This window comes from Mixophyes fleayi, chromosome 6 (assembly GCF_038048845.1).
Source record: "Mixophyes fleayi isolate aMixFle1 chromosome 6, aMixFle1.hap1, whole genome shotgun sequence".
In the NCBI taxonomy this organism is placed as follows: Eukaryota; Metazoa; Chordata; class Amphibia; order Anura; family Limnodynastidae; genus Mixophyes; species Mixophyes fleayi.
The window spans coordinates 168,342,427-168,358,913 of NC_134407.1; the positions used below are offsets into that span (position 1 = coordinate 168,342,427).

The 16,487-nt window shown below is 38.6% G+C and overlaps 1 long non-coding RNA gene across 1 annotated transcript in view; it reads right to left on the minus strand.

The window, feature by feature from the left end:
• LOC142094724 (uncharacterized) overlaps window positions 1–15,157 on the minus strand; it is a 79,802-nt gene extending 64,645 nt beyond the window's left edge. Inside the window, exon 1 of the long non-coding RNA XR_012677702.1 lies at window positions 15,042–15,157. This is a non-coding gene — a long non-coding RNA (uncharacterized LOC142094724). The remainder of the gene's footprint in view (window positions 1–15,041) is intronic.
• Between the last annotated feature and the right edge of the window lie 1,330 nt (window positions 15,158–16,487).

Here is a 16,487-nt window from a genome sequence, read left to right on the forward strand (position 1 = left end):
CTTGCCTGTCGAGACAAGGATCACTTCAGGCCTCAGTCATTCTCTCTCATTTTTTGCCTCTTTCTCCACTTTCTGGTAGGCAGCCAAACATGCTGAATGGATGGGGAGACCCAATGGCTAGTTTTCTCCCTCTGCTTCATGGCACCACTGAACTAGATGTTTGCATTCATGCTTATGATGATAGGCACCTTCTTCAACTTCAGAGCACACCAAAGGCATCACTTGGAACTGGTGATTAACTCCTGCAACATCCTGAGGAAAATTCAACGTTGCTGTGATGTTCACTAGGTAAGGGTAGCTCTGCTCGCTAAGAACCTAGATGGTGAATTAAGTCAATGGCTCAATGGTACTTTTGATAGATATCAAGAATACCACCCCTTTAAAATTGATGAACACTTAAGACCAGCTATATAGCAAAGCTGAGCATTTATAGCCATTTATATACACGTTTTTAGCATGTTTGGAGTAGGCCACATCAGTCCGTCTAGGATGGTCTTACACCACTACTGCTTGGGTCCCCCACCTTCTTAGGTTGGATGGATCTTTCTAAGAGGGCCAACAGGGGATTTTCTGATCCTTCCCTCCCATTTTCCAACAGTTTGCTGTTGGGAAATAAGAGGTTGGCAGATTGGGGGATATTCTTCGGTTCCATTGATTTGCACACAGTCAGATAATGTGGCTCACTTCTCCACAAATGTAACAACCTTTCTGAGGGCTCCCTCCTTGACTTCTCCTATTCTCCAGGTGTGTTGTAGGACTCATTATGCTGTTTGACTCTTGAGAACCACCAGGAATATTATGGGCTTGTGTGGCCAAAAGATGGGTGATTTGTTCCCTTTGTATTTTAAGAATCTGTAGTAGCTCACTCTTGCTGCATTCTGTTTCAGGATGTGTGGCTAAAGTCACTATCTTTTTCACATGCTGCTTTCTAGCGGCCACTATAATTTCTTCTTTCCGGATGTCTCACACAAACTCCTTGAAAGAGAGTTTTCCAGCGTCAATGTATATGTACTTCTGAGCCACAGGGTCTTGAGTAACAGCCCCTTGAAGCATTTGCTGCAGTCTGCTCAGGTTCACGTCCTCTCTAGCTATCCCTCCTTTTTCCATGATTCTGGGGATCAACTTATCTAAGTGAAATACATACATAGACATTTTCTTCCTCGGGTTCTGGTAGGAGTGCTTAAACTCTGAGAGTTTAGTTATGAATATTATAATACATGTAAAACAGAAAATATCTTCCCCATTTTGAATATTGCAATTAAGACCGATTGCAGTGTAATTTGTTTACCTTTATATAACGTTAGATCGTGGAATATATAATGGTTCTCTATTGTTTTCACATTGGGATAAAGCTCTTTGCTTTCCCGATGACAATGAAAAACAGTTTGAGACTGAGATCAATTGATTATCTAAGTATACTCAACTGCGCTCTGGCTAGAATGAGAGGGTTAAAGGGGTTACTGATTGCTGGAACTATTATCAGCAGACATCTACTTTTTGACATGAGGATTAATATTGACTATTCTCTACGATTCAGATATACGATCTAATGTAAAATTAAATACCATGTTGAATTATGGAGCAGTTTCCTCTTTCAATGTTTTTAATCTGGATAAACTGGAGTATTATGGGTATAACTCATTTTGTAGCTTAATACAAAAGAATTATTGTTTATATATTTTTTTAAGATTTTTATATATATGTCATTAAGTAACAATATGTGAAGTGTTCCATTTGGGAGTTGATAAAGGATATTTGATACATTTGTGTGAGAACATTGAGTTGACCTATGAAAGATAGCTCGTTCCTTTAGGATCCACTCTACTGATGAAGTCCTGCGTGACGAAATGCGTAGCGAGTCTGGATTAGGATTACTCTCTGAGGTTCACTCTGAATTGATCAATAGGAGTATTCCTGTGTGTTTTTATGTGATATACCTGCAATCTGAGGATTTCTGGTACGTAGTTAAACGTGATTTTATAAATAAAAGATTTAGTTAATGCACTATGGAAGCGCCCCCGTTGATCTTTATATATATATATATATATATATATATATATATAAATATATATATATATATATACAACATTATAGTTCAGGTTGAGAAAAAGATACACAACTGTTGCCAAAATCGATTTTGAAAGTAGAGGTCAGTGAAATTTTCAAGACTTATCTGCAAAATATAAACCTTGCTCTGCAATTGGCCTTAAATGTTGCACATTTTGGCAGCTGAAATTGGTCTTAAATGTTTCCAGGTATACCACACCACACAGCAGAATGAATTGTCCATCATCCCAGCTGTATTCATAGATAGTACATTTTGCAAAATCGAAATACAGTGCAAAATGGCAAAAAATCAAAACTCAAAGATTGCATTGGGAAACAGTGATCATAATGTGGTCTCATTTGAAATTAGTTTCCAGAAGCAACGGTATAACGGATCAACTAGGACTTTAAACTTTAGAAAGGCAAATTTTAATATGCTAAAGGAGTCTATAAAGAGCACAGACTGGGACAAAGCCCTTGAAGGCAAAAATAAGGAAGAAAAGTGGGCTGTCTTTAAAATGTTGTTGGAAACATACACGTATAAGTTCATTCCTATGGGAAATAAATGTAAAAGAATTACCGGTAAGTCTAAACCAATGTGTCTAAATAAAAAGGTAAGGGAAGAAATGCAAAGGAAGAAGCGTGCATTTAAATTGTTTAAGTCTGAAGGGTCAGAGGAGTCCTTCCGTAGGTACAAGGAATGTAATAATACTTGCAAAAAGAAAATTAGATTAGCTAAATTAGAAAATGAAAGGCACGTTGCAAAAGAAAGTAAGACAAACCCCAAAAAGTTTTTTTAAGTATATAAATGGCAAAAGGATTAAAAAAGATAATATAGGACCCCTAAGAAGTGAGATGGGTGAATTGATAAATGATACTAAGGAAAAAGCATAGGTATTAAACACTTTCTTTTCTTCAGTATTTACCAGAAAGGAACAAATGGTAGGAGTAATACATAAAAATGGAAATGAAACCATGCCATTAATTAATACTTGTTTGTCAGAGGAAGAAGTCCAAACGCGACTGAAGAATATTAAGATAAATAAAGCTCCAGGTCCAGATGGCATACACCCAAGGGTCCTTATGGAGTTAAACTCGGAAATAGCGAGACCGCTATTCTTAATTTTCAGGGATTCAATCTCATCAGGCTCCGTACCAAGGGATTGGCGAATAGCAGATGTGGTGCCGTTGTTTAAAAAGGGTACGAGATCACAACCAGGGAATTATAGACCTGTAAGCCTGACATCAATAGTGGGGAAACTACTGGAAGGTATTTTAAGGGACAGTATTCAGGATTACTAAAATTATTAGTGGGAATCAACATGGATTTGTGAGGGATAGGTCATGTCAAACTAATCTAATTAGTTTCTACAAGGAAGTTAGTGTGAACTTAGACCAGGGCAGCACAGTAGATGTGGTCTACTTAGATTTTGCAAAGGCCTTTGATACAGTGCCACACAAGAGGCTGGTTTACAAAATAAGGGAACTGGGTCTAGGAATCAACATTTGTACTTGGATCGAAAACTGGTTAGAGAATAGGGAACAGAGAGTTGTGATAAATGGAACATTTTCTAATTGGTCAAAAGTCTTAAGTGGAGTACCTCAAGGTTCCGTGCTGGGGCCACTCGTTTTTAATATATTTATTAATGACCTTGGTGATGGTTTAGAGAGTAAAGTTTCTATTTTTGCAGATGACACTAAACTCTGTAAGGTAATAAAATCAGAGCAAGATGTAGCTTCTCTACAGAGGGACTTAAATAAACTGGAGGATTGGGCGGCCAAATGGAATATGAGGTTTAACACAGATAAATGTAAGGTTATGCATTCAGGGATCAAAAACAAGAATGCAATCTATAAACTAAATGGAATTAATTTAGGAGAATCTATAATGGAAAAGGATTTGGGAGTGCTCGTAGACAGTAGACTTAGCAATAGTGCTCAATGTCAAGCAGCAGCTGCAAGGGCAAACAAAGTATTGCCATGCATAAAAAGGAGCATATATGCAAGGGAACACAGTGTAATTTTGCCACTGTATAAATCATTGGTAAGACCTCATCTTGAATATGCAGTACAGTTTTGGGCACCACTCTATAAAAAAGATAATTTGGAACTAGAAAGGGTTCAGAGAAGGGCGACACAATTGATAAAGGGTATGGAGTCATTAAGTTATGAGGAAAGGTTAGCCAGTTTAGGCATGTTTACTTTAGAAAAGAGGCGTCTAAGGGGAGATATAATTACTATGTACAAACACATTAGGGGTCAATACAGAGAACTTTCATGGGAACTTTTTACCCCAAGGACTATATACAGGACATGAGGTCACCCCCTAAGGTTAGAGGAGAGGAAATTTCACAACCAGCAAAGGAAGAGGTTCTTTACAGTAAGGGCAGTCAAGATATGGAATTCATTGCCAGGGAAGGTCGTGATGGCAGATTCAACAGATATGTTTAAGAAAGGGTTAGAAATTTTTTTAGCGGAAAGGTGTATCCAGGAATACGACCATTAATTAAAATGAAGGATAGTAGTGGATATAGGGTAAAAATAGGACTGCAATATTGAGTCTGGGGGGATTTTCACAATTGAAACAGTTTGGCGGTTGCTTACTCTGGATCAATTTCAATTATAAGTGCAGGATCGCAGGAGATCCAAAATAGTTTGAACTTGATGGACTGGTGTTCCCTTTCAAGCACCTGTTATGGCCTATAAATTGATTTGAGCAGCTTCCACTTTTGTATTTGTCTGAGAGGCATGTTGGTGTCAATAGCTGAGAGGGGGTACTGGCACTGAATTGCTGTTTGGAGGCTTCTGGGGTACCTCTTTGGTAAGTTGGCTCTCAATTTAAAAACACATATGTATGGCCAAAATATATGGGACTCTCATTGTTTAGAGTAGGACCATCCTATTAGCAAAAGCGCCTTGGCGTGGCGGATGGCTTAAACATACATTTGCAAATGTGTGCAACAAAGACTTTTACATTTTTATCTACAGTAGAAATGGCAGATCTGTTGCTGGCTATAGCAGTGTGCTGGGGAAAAAAATGTTGTGTGTATGTTCCTTGCAGGATAACCCCACCTTTTCAAGCACCTGTTATGGCCTATTAATTGATTTGAGCAGCTTTTACTTTTGTATTTGTCTGACAGGCATGTTGGTGTCAGTAGCTGAGAGGGGGTACTGGCACTGAATTGCTGTTTGGAGGCTTCTGGGGTACCTGTTTGGTAAGTTGGCTCTCAATTTAAAAACACATATGTATGGCCCAAATATATGGGACTCTCATTGTTTAGAGTAGGACCATCCTATTAGCAAAAGCGCCTTGGCGTGGCGGATGGCTTAAACATACATTTGCAAATGTGTGCAACAAAGACTTTTGCATTTTTATCTACAGTAGAAATGGCAGATCTGTTGCTGGCTATAGCAGTGTGCTGGGGGAAAAAATGTTGTGTGTATGTTCCTTGCAGGATAACCCCACCCTTTCAAGCACCTGTTATGGCCTATAAATTGATTTGAGCAGCTTCCACTTTTGTATTTGTCTGAGAGGCATGTTGGTGTCAATAGCTGAGAGGGGGTACTGGCACTGAATTGCTGTTTGGAGGCTTCTGGGGTACCTCTTTGGTAAGTTGGCTCTCAATTTAAAAACACATATGTATGGCCCAAATATATGGGACTCTCATTGTTTAGAGTAGGACCTTCCTATTAGCAAAAGCGCCTTGGCGTGGCGGATGGCTAAAACATACATTTGCAAATGTGTGCAACAAAGACTTTTGCATTTTTATCTACAGTAGAAATGGCAGATCTGTTGCTGGCTATAGCAGTGTGCTGGGGGAAAACATGTTGTGTGTATGTTCCTTGCAGGATAACCCCACCCTTTCAAGCACCTGTTATGGCCTATAAATTGATTTGAGCAGCTTCCACTTTTGTATTTGTCTGAGAGGCATGTTGGTGTCAGTAGCTGAGAGGGGGTACTGGCACTGAATTGCTGTTTGGAGGCTTCTGGGGTACCTCTTTGGTAAGTTGGCTCTCAATTTAAAAACACATATGTATGGCCCAAATATATGGGACTCTCATTGTTTAGAGTAGGACCATCCTATTAGCAAAAGCGCCTTGGCGTGGCGGATGGCTTAAACATACATTTGCAAATGTGTGCAACAAAGACTTTTGCATTTTTATCTACAGTAGAAATGGCAGATCTGTTGCTGGCTATAGCAGTGTGCTGGGGGAAAAAATGTTGTGTGTATGTTCCTTGCAGGATAACCCCACCCTTTCAAGCACCTGTTATGGCCTATAAATTGATTTGAGCAGCTTCCACTTTTGTATATGTTTAAGAAAGGGATACACAAATTTTTAGAGGAAAGGTGTATCCAGGAATACGACCATTAATTAAAATGAAGGATAGTAGCGGATATAGGGTAAAAATAGGACTGCAATATTGAGTCTGGGGGGATTTTCATAATTGAAACAGATTGGCGGTTGCTTACTCTGGATCAATTTCAATTATAAGTGCAGGATCGCAGGAGATCCAAAATAGTTTGAACTTGATGGACTGGTGTCTTTTTTCAACCTCATCAACTATGTTACTATGTTACGATGTTACATTGCCAGGTCTAGATACATCTGTAAGATGACCCATTCTGGATCAAATTTCAATTTGCATGAAATAGTGCAGTGGCATGAGTTATCTTTAGCGGCAGGTTATTAAGCGAAAGATGTGGCTCTTATCATGGATGATGAAAAGGAGGGGATCGGTTGGGCACAAAGTACTCAGACTCATCTGCAGCACCAACTGAGCCACATTAAAGGCTGGGCAACGTCATTAGCAAATCAAGAGCTTCTTATAGGTCTTGGTGGTCCTTCCCTTATAGCCACACACCCAAAGGCTGCCCGCAAAGCTTGGTTTGGGGAGGCTGAGAGCACCAGGAGAGTGACAGCACCAGGGTTAGAGGCCTGGCTCTTGATACAGTAAATCCAGTATGTGGTCATATACTTGCTCTTTCCATGTATGCTTTTTACTTCCAAATACCTTAATAATTTGCTAACACTGAAAATGTGTTGACAACACACACCTAATGCTGTTTATTTTACTTTTGTGATGTTATGTGTCTATTTTTGCGAACATTAATTAGAGCTGGCAAGGAATGCAGACTGTTAGATACCTATATATAATGCAAGCTCAGGGAGGACAGAAACCTCCCGTGGAGCAGAAGGGCACTTATGCTACATTTATTTAGCTAGAAAATTATTTCATTTTGTAGCCCCATGGGATGTCTGACTTGATTAAAGCACACAGTGGGCATGAGGAATGGGAAAAGCATATGTTTACTGCCTGTCATGACAAGCCCCACTCCAACAGGTGATCTAGTTAACCAAAGAAACAATCCTTGCATTTTATGACCAGTGTAATTCATTGTGAAATCTGTTTGAAAAGTTTCCAGCTATGCCACAAATGCTTTTAAAATATGCTGTAAAATAATGAAAAAACATTCAACATTAGATACTTAAGTTAAGCTTAAAACATATTGCAAACTAAAGACCATATCGCCATCTAGTGTTCGTTTAATTATTGTATTGCATTGCCAAATTAATATTGTTTTATACCTTCTAACCTCTGTTCCTATTAATCTCACATATTTTTCCAATTGGGAATGCCAGGCAGAATTGAAGGACATGTCCACTTTCCACTTTGTCCCTCCTTTGAAATTACCTTTTTCTGAGCTTTGGAGACCCTGGATGAGATTGAGTCTCCGCAAGAGATAACCTACCCTAACGTCGTGCCATTGTGCCTTTGTGAGGAATATTTGTGAAAGTATTGACCTAACCTTATTCTTATACATACAGAATAAAATGACACCCTATCTCCAGCACATCAACAGTGAAGAAGTTATTCCTATTATATGGAGAAAAGGACTATGCACACTCTCTACCCCTTTATCTGATTTAAATAATCTTGAAGGAGATCAAATTTTTGCATGTTGGTGCAAAAGTAGCTGCATCGATGCTCCTTATGCATACTTTGGTAGCCACGTTCTCAATGCACCAAATTTTTACAGCCCCACAGATGCCAATATCGCAAATACTGCAAACCTATCAAGCCGAGTGCAATTTAACAAAAATATTCACAGAACAAAACAAAGAGATGATGCAATGTATGTTGCACTTATAAATAAGCCTAAGTAGCTGCAAAACTGCTGTTAAAATAGCATTACCTCTACGAAAATTATTTTACCATAAATTTGTAAAAGAAAAAAAAATACTATTATTCGTCTTCTTCTTATTATTATTATTATTCTTATTATTATTATTATTATTATTATTATTATTATTATTATTATTATTATTACTAAAGTTTTCATGATTTTTGGAAATTATTTTTATTATTTAATTTCTTTAAATCAATACCTGTAAAGATAGAACATGCTATAGTTATTGTCTTACCAGTTCACCTGACCCTGTTCATCTTGTTTGTCTGTTGTCCTGTATGCTACCATATCTATCTATCCAAGGTTCATTTACTTTATTCTTATTGTTTTTGCATTGTATGAAATAATATAATTCTCTATGACATTGGCATTTTTCTGGCTGTAATTGTGATTTTGGAATATGAGAAATTGTGATTTTGGAATATGAGAAAATGCCTATATAGATGGGATTTTGCACGAATATTGCCAGTTTACATGTCTTCAATGAAAGAAATTAATGTAATATCTCACTTATGTTGCAATGACCTTGACATTAACAACTGCCACTAGATGGAGGCAAAGACTTACATTTTGATACATTTATGAAAACATGTTGCTTATGCCAAGGAGGAAATTTACTGAACTGTGCTTTTTTGCGGTTTGTGAATAATAACAAAGATCTTTACCCCTATTATGAAAAATATTTCCCTTTATGAATAAAAGTAAAGATATATGCTGCTTTACTATTGTAAATAAGTAATTAATATGTCTTTAGCAGTTATAATATTACAGAGGTTATCATTTCTGTAGTGCAGCTGGCATAATAAATACTTACCTGGAATCATCTTCTGTTCTTAATGAAGCATAATCCATAGGGAATTAAAATGAAACCCCTCATAGATGACCTAGAACTCTCCTGAGGAACACCAGGCAAAATAAGTTAATGTCCTCTAAGCCCGCATACTTATTAGATGTGCAGCCAATCAGAAACAGAGGAGAGGCCTCTCCTGATTGGCTGCCCATCTATAAAGTAGGCCTTTCGCCCAGTGGAAGACCTGGCCCTGAGTGCTGTGGAAGTCGAATAAATGGGTGAAGTCGTTTCAATTAAAAACCATCAATTTAATTTGACCTTATGTGAAAATATGCGAATAGCATACTACAGTGTGCAATGGCATATTTAGCAATAACACGTGCGAACACTCCTGCATACACTTATGCTCACACATTCACTTGTAAATAGTTCACCTTAATAAAGTTCCAACACAGTCTTTTATAATCGAGTATGATATATTTAATATTTTAATATAATAATGTTAAAACTACTTTGTTGATATTTAAGGTTCAGGATATAGGAAACAAATCATATTTAGTGTCATTCTAACCCACTTTTCACCATCAGACATCCGCTACTACTGGCTAAACGGTCGCATGTTGCGTATGCAAGTTATGGATGATAGAGGAATAATGATCAGAATGATATTGTGTGTGTAATGCAAATAGACTAGTTTAAACCAGCATTTCGTCGGGAAGACATGTATGCAGCTGTTGGAGAGTTGACCTCCACCCTTGGAGGACATTGTTTGAACCGACCTATGGCCTGCATTATACTGGACTGACCTGAACCCTGAACCTATGGAAACATGTCAAGTCCTCACTACTGTTTTTTTATGTATACAAACTGTACACAAACTAGGCTCTGGGACCACTATACAGTCTACTTGACCACAGACTTCAGGATTGAATGACTGTATGTTGGATATAGAGCGCTTGCGTATTTATCAACTGTACTTATTCTATTGAATTGTTATTTGCTGCATCTTGCTAATAAATCTCTTTGTGCAATGGAACCACACAAATCGCAGCGGACAATTTTCATTGATAGCAACTAGACGAACATAACAGTGCAATGATCAGTTGGCTGTTGAATATTTTTCAGCATAAAATCTGAAGGAATGCCAACAGTGCTGGACATAGTTGTGCCCAGTGAGTATGGTGTGGAGTGGGCTGTCAGCCTGTTTGTGCCAGGGGCAGTAAACCAGTATAGCCATGTCCTCAGTTGCACCCACAATGATGGCTGAGGGAGCAAAATTTTGCATTAAAATTTACAAATGAACGAAAACCAATTAATCTTTGTTTATTTCTAGCAGCAAAATAACAAATTAAGCTCATTCTCCAAAATGTTGCTGGCTTCCAACACCCTTCTAAACTTCTTTCAATCATTGCACTCCCCAAACGGGTCTTGCCGGGTACTTACGTAGAGGGTCCCAGCCTGCTGTGCAGAGGCCATAAAGTCCAAGCCTCCTTGCGTGGGTGCCTAGTGAAAATCATCTCCAATGTAAGACTCCTCGCCTCTTGGTGAAGTAGTGTCAATCCCAGGAGGCCGAGAGGATCCGACCATCCTAGGGATCGTGACAGTTTCTCACCTATAAGTCTTGATAGTGCTTCAAACTGAACCTAAATTCCTTCTCCGGAGTGTGTTTCTGGAATTTGAACACTGGGGGCTCAATTCAGGAGAACCCTTGCCCCATACCAGATCTGGTTCAACCTCCAACATTCAAACAATATAATAATGCAATAAACGCCCCATTGACGTGAGATTTATTTAATTTAGGCTGGTTGTACAAATAAAATATTAGCAAATACAGACCATTATAAATGCACAATATGCTTGTGTTAAAGATTAAATATACAACAGAGTTAACCGTTTAATGTCTGTTATCTTCCCTCCTGGAACCTATTATCCTGGAAAAATAAATAATCTTTGTAACAAGAATATTTCCCGAATTGTTACTAACTATTAACACTCTATTGGAAACAAAGATTAGGGTACTAATTTCACTTAAGTTTCCAGTGATATTTAGAAGTACTTTAATAATGCTTAATATCCAATAACACTTATTATTACTGTCAGCTGAAATTATCCCTAATCACTTCTCTTTGTGTGTCTTTGCCCTCTTATTATATTAAAATGCATAGGGTTAATGTCTTTCCTTTCACGCACCTTAAGTATCCTTTGTATGTTATAAGTATAACCTTTAATAAAATCAAATAACATTTTAATTTGAAATAAAACAATGGGGCTGATAGTGTCCCCCCACAGGGGGATCATAAGGAGGAGGAGTATTCCCCCTTTGAGAAGGTGAATTGTATGTGCCCTGAAAATGAAGTGCTCGTGTGTGGGGTGTGTGCAGGGCTCCCTGAAATGCATCCTTCTATTAACTGCAGCATGAGGGAAGGGGATCCCCTCCTCTGTGTCCTACATGCTCCTTATGATATTCCTCTGACTCTACAACTAGGCTGCCTCTTGGCCCGCTCTGGAGCGCAAGATCTGTGGCTATTGTAATCATATGTATACATGACTAAGGACATTGGTGCACATCAGTAGATAATTACTTATGAAACATTGGAAGTTAAACACTGTTTGCATCCCCTGTTCCTGAATTGGAGGCAGTAGTAATATTGACAGTCCAATATGACTATGAGCTCTAAGTTTGACAGATTTTCAGGCAAATGATGACTGTGACTAGATCACTTATAAATAACTTCTGGTATTAATTTATTTAAAGGAAATAGCACAGGGCACTTATTTATATAATTGCATATGCACTTATTTTTGATATTGTGTATATTTTGCTAAGGTATATCTTTAATTCCTGAGACCAGGGGGAGAAAATAAGTTTTTTTGTGTTTTAACCTTTCTAGAGGAAATGCCTTATGTTTGATGTATATATCTGATACAATAAGCCTTTGTTTAGAAAGCCTTTTGTATATCTTGGTTTAAGGAAATGTCTTGTTTGGGGTTTAAAACTTTTCTTGAGGAATTTTTTTCTTTGGAGGAAATGTGTATTCTGCAACTGTTGGAAGAAAGGACTCATGTGAATCTCATACTAATTAGACCTTTTGATGTGTAAGGGTCATAGGAAGATGTAATTAGACTTGCTGTAATATGCAGGAAATAACAGCAAGGTTTTAAGATATCACAGATAAGCGTAAATAGTGTTAGCTTTGCAATGCATGTAAATCTATGTTTTGGTAAACTGGTTACATCCTGATTCTAAAAATAGCCTGTCAGGCTGTGTCGAAAATAGTATAAAAGGGAGCCATTATAAACTGAAATGTATCATTCTGATGTTCCATCTGACCTGACCACTGATACCTTTAATCAGTGAAACTGTTTTTGTCAGGACACTTGAGCAATAAACATCACTTTGCTTCAAGACCCTGCTTGACAACTTTTTCAATATTGCTGTAATCCTGTGACCTGCAAATTAGACCCTAAATCTTATCCGTTTCTGGCTGTCTGATGTTTGTACCTAGCTCTCCAGTACCACCGCTCTGCCGCTACCCAGCAGCTCTGGCCAGTGTGATAGACCAGGAGGGATCCATCTGCAACACCCTGATCCATAGTAAGCGGTCAGGGGTACCAGCCCAAGTGTACCAGCACGGGAGCACACTAGCAGCGACAGTTACGTAGAAGGAACATGGTTCTGGGCGACATAAAGGAGTCCAGTGGTGGCAGCAGGCTCCTTCTACTGCGGCAGGAGGGGGGTATTTGAAATAACGAAAGGGGATGGTGGCAAATTAAGCCCAGCCGGTTCCCAGCAACAATGGACAGGGTGGCATAGGCGGTCCATCCTGTCACAATGACATTATCATTAATTGAAGATTTTGTGAACAAAATGTTTTATTTATACATGTTGTAGTGTTTAATAGAAAACTGGCATATTAACTGACTGTAAGTAGATACATTGTTCCTTATCCACATTTTGGGGTTTGGCACCATTGTCTAATCAAATAAGGTCCTCTTGCGGGGAGAAAAGGGCTGTGCAGCTGCCTATAAATTAGGATATGCCATTTTCACCCCACGTCAGCACATTTAAATAATCATGTCCTGCAAAATAAAATCATGTTTACTTCAATGCAAAGCTAGGCCCACTTGTGCGTTTAATCTCCATTTAACAAGGAACGCGCCCTGATACACCCAACTCCCCTCATCAAACCATACAAAATGTTTTACCTCTGCTGACCCACAAATCATTGTAAAATGCATTTATGCAGAAATAGGAGCGTGACTTTACAAAACTCTTCATTTGCTCTGTGCTCTTGCACTTTCACACTTTTGTAAATGACCTTTATTGGTCCCAGACTCAAGATAAACTGTAATTTGAGGGCTTTCATTCATCAGTGTTTGATATTGTCAAGTGTGGATTCTACATAATCTAATGTCTTCATTTCTAGATGAATTAAACACCTGTTTTGCAAAGACAAAAACAGGAAGTTGCAGACACCTCACACAGATCTGTGGATAAGATATAGTATACATATCACTCCAATACTTTCACTTTTGCTAACAAAGATGCATATAGGGCCATTGTTTAAAGCCGGATGCATAATTTGTGGTTTAAAAAAAAAGAAAATGTTAATAGTTCAGCTTTTTATCATATCCTGTCAGCATTTCCTGAAAAGAAAGAGATGAGTATATTTTGTTTTTCACCTATAGCCTCTTAATTTCATTATTGACTTATACTAATACGCATAGCAATGCAATTAATTAAGTACTGGGAAAAGCTTACAACAGGCACTAGAAACCTTTGTATGGCTACAGTTCTTTTCGGACTGGAAAGCTTGCTAGAGGCTGAATTTAAATGCCCAGCTAGGCATTTAGTCTGGAGCTACACATTGTTATTTGTTTTCTGCCCTGGATTGCTTTTTTCATTCATCACTCTTTACCTTTTTTGTCAGTCCCGTCAGCAGAAGGGAGAGAAAATAGACAGCAAAAAAAATCTTGAAGTTATTGCACCATTCATTATGTGTGGATTATTGTTCTTCTCTTTGATGGGCGTTATATTGACTGCTTAGGGACTTATTACACTAACACCACTACCGTTTTAGTTAATACTCCTTCAGAAGAATTCACCAGATCACAGGTACTGCATTTTTTTATTCACAATAATGTTTTTAGAATGTGAGGGGATACTAGTGCTATATTATACTTCTAGGGCAGGCCTGGCCAACCTGTGGCTCTCCAGGTGTTGTGAAACTACAAATCCCAGCATGCCTTGCCAGCTATCAGTGAGCTATCTGCTGACAAAGCATGCTAGGACTTGTAGTTACACAACACCTGGAGAGCCACAGGTTGGCCAGGCCTGCTCTAGAGAGTTGCTGGGTTTGTGTTTAAATTTCACTGCTTGTACATTTTATTTTACCAAAGAGAAAGTGTGAAATTGCTCTCAGCTTTAAGCTTCAAAGGGTATACCATGAAATATCATAATAATCATCATCATTTATTTATATATAGCACCAGCAAATTCCTGTAGCACTTTACAATTAGGAGCAAACAGCAATAAAACAATACTGGGTAATACAGACAGACTGAGAGGTAAGAATTCCCTGCCCGCAAGCTTACAATCTATGGAATAATAAATAATTAAAAATGCACGGCACTAGAAATAGCAGCAACACGATGGAAATAGAATGCAACAATTTTCAACATAGATGGTATAATACAAACAGGAGACACTTATGTAAATAACCCAAAAAGATTTATTTTGGCTTGGTACAAAAAATGGGGAAAATAGATATATCCCAGGGGTTAATATAAAAAATAAAAATAAAAATAAAAAAATAAAAAATATAAAAAGGAAAAACTTAAAAATAGTGATAAACAATAAAAATAAATCCAAATTAAAACCAAAATATAAGTCAGAAAAAAATCCAAGTAGGTACATATGACTCAATCATATACACTGTAGTTAAAAAAGGAGAATAAAATTATGCAGATGTAAATCACAAAAAATGATGGAAAGGTAGGGATAAAAAATGTACCTAAGTAAAGGTCCTAAGGTCTGTCACAGAGGTGTCAGAGTCCGTGGAGCCCTCCAGGGCTATAAACGAGTGCTTTCTCTTCCCGGAGACGGTGCACAGCCGATGGTATTAGGTTTCCACGGCTACACCTTTAATTATGATGCTTTGGAACGCAACCCTGCGTTCCAAATCCCGCACTTCCGGTTTCAGACAGCCGGAACTTGCCGCAACGCTATAAAATATTTAAAAACATATGAGTGAAGGGTCCTCTTCTTGTAGAAAGTATAGGTCCAATGCATTTCACCCCTCCATCGGGGGCTTCCTCAGGGTATGTACAGAAAGGTGTGTGGATCATATAATTAATGGATAATAAATAATAGCAGATAATATCTTTAGCGTTTTATTGAAACTTATCACAGCATAAAATGAAACATTTTACCTGGGATCAGTGTCATGCCTTAAAAAAGGGTAAATAAAGACAAAATAAAGAAAATACAGTTTCGAGTTCCTAGTGTTGGGATGAATCTGCTGGTCAGCAAGGAGGCAACATGTAATTGCATTTTCTTTCAGAAAAGAATGGTCAGAGTAAAGTGAGACAGCATAAGCAACAGAAAGGCAGCTTCAACTATGTAATCCAAACTTTACATTTCATATTTAGCCACTTTATCTCTCGCTATTTACAATGTCTTATACTGATGCTGCTGCCTTGTTATAGGCAGGGCCACCGAGAGGGGGGGAGCGGGTACCAATTACCTGGGCCCGGGCCTGCCAGGGGGCCCGGGTCGGGCCCTCGCGCCGACAATTTTTTTTAAATGTATTTATATTTTTAAAAAACTTTTTTTGTTGCTTTTTTTTTTTTGGCGGGGGGGGGGGAGGGGGGGCTCGATCGTTGGTGGGGGGAGCAGGGTAGTTAAAAAAAACCCCAAAACATACTCACGTGATCGCAGCACCGGCATCCCTCCTCTCTGCTGCTCTCTGCTCCACACAGACTGAATGTCGGGCGTGATATCATCTTGTCACGCCCAGCATTCAGTCAGTCTGGAGCAATGGAGCATAGAGCAGCAGAGAAGACCAAGAGAGAAGAAAAGGAAAAGGTAAGTAAAAGGAGGAAAATGGGGGGCTTTGCACAAAGGGGTTAAAAAACAAGGGGGGGCTTTGCACAAAGGGGTTTAAAAACGAGGGGGGCTTTGCACAATGGGGTTTAAAAAATGAGGAGGGGGCTTTGCACAAAGGAGTTAAAAATGAGGGGGGGCTTTGCACAAAGGGGTTAAAAAATGAAGGGGGCTTTGCACAAAGGGGTTAAAAAACGAGGGGGGGCTTTGCACAAAGGGGTTTAAAAAACGAGGGGGGCTTTGCACAATGGGGTTAAAAAACGAGGGGGGGCTTTGCACAAAGGGGTTAAAAAATGAGGGGGGGCTTTGCACAGAGGGGTTAAAAAACAAGGGGGGGCATTGCACAGAGGGGTTA